This window comes from Oncorhynchus kisutch, linkage group LG19 (genome assembly GCF_002021735.2).
Source record: "Oncorhynchus kisutch isolate 150728-3 linkage group LG19, Okis_V2, whole genome shotgun sequence".
Lineage (NCBI taxonomy): Eukaryota > Metazoa > Chordata > Actinopteri > Salmoniformes > Salmonidae > Oncorhynchus > Oncorhynchus kisutch.
The window spans coordinates 9,538,005-9,538,653 of record NC_034192.2 but is presented as its reverse complement, the minus strand read 5'-3'; positions in this window follow the sequence as shown (position 1 = coordinate 9,538,653).

Below are 649 nucleotides of genomic sequence, written 5' to 3'. Positions count from 1 at the left end.
TAGTGAGGTGGAACACCCCCTGTGTTCCTCCGTTCTCTGCATTCTAATGCTCTCCAAATAAAAAAGCGAGCAGAGAAAGCAGGCCCTAAACCCAGGCAGATGACAATGATAGAACACTGTATTAAAGTTTCTCTCCCTCTCCTACCTCTCCTCCCTCTCTTTCTCTCTATCATTGTCTGCCCTCTCTTTCTCTCTATCATTGTCTGCCCTCTCTCTCTCTCTCTCTCTCCCTCTCCTCCCTCTCCTCCCTCTCTTTCTCTCTATCATTGTCTGCCCTCTCTCTCTCTCTCTCCTCCCTCTCTTTCTCCCTATCATTGTCTGCCCTCTCTCTCTCTCTCTCTTCCCTCTCTTTCTCCTATCAGTTTTTTAACCCCCCCCCCCCCCCCCCCCCCCCCCCCCCCCCCCCCACTGCCCTCTCTCCTCGTTCGTCCTCTATCATTGTTCCTTCCCTCTCTCTCTCATCCTCTCCTCTCCTCCCTCTCTTTCTGTCTAAAAAATCATTGTCTGTCCTCGTCTCTCACCAATGTTCTTACCCCTCTCTCTTCTCCCCTTTACTCTCTCTCTCTCACACACAGGACCTTCTCTCTCTCTCTCTCACACCCACCTCTCTCTCTCTCTCTCTCTCTCTCTCTCAGCACACACACACACA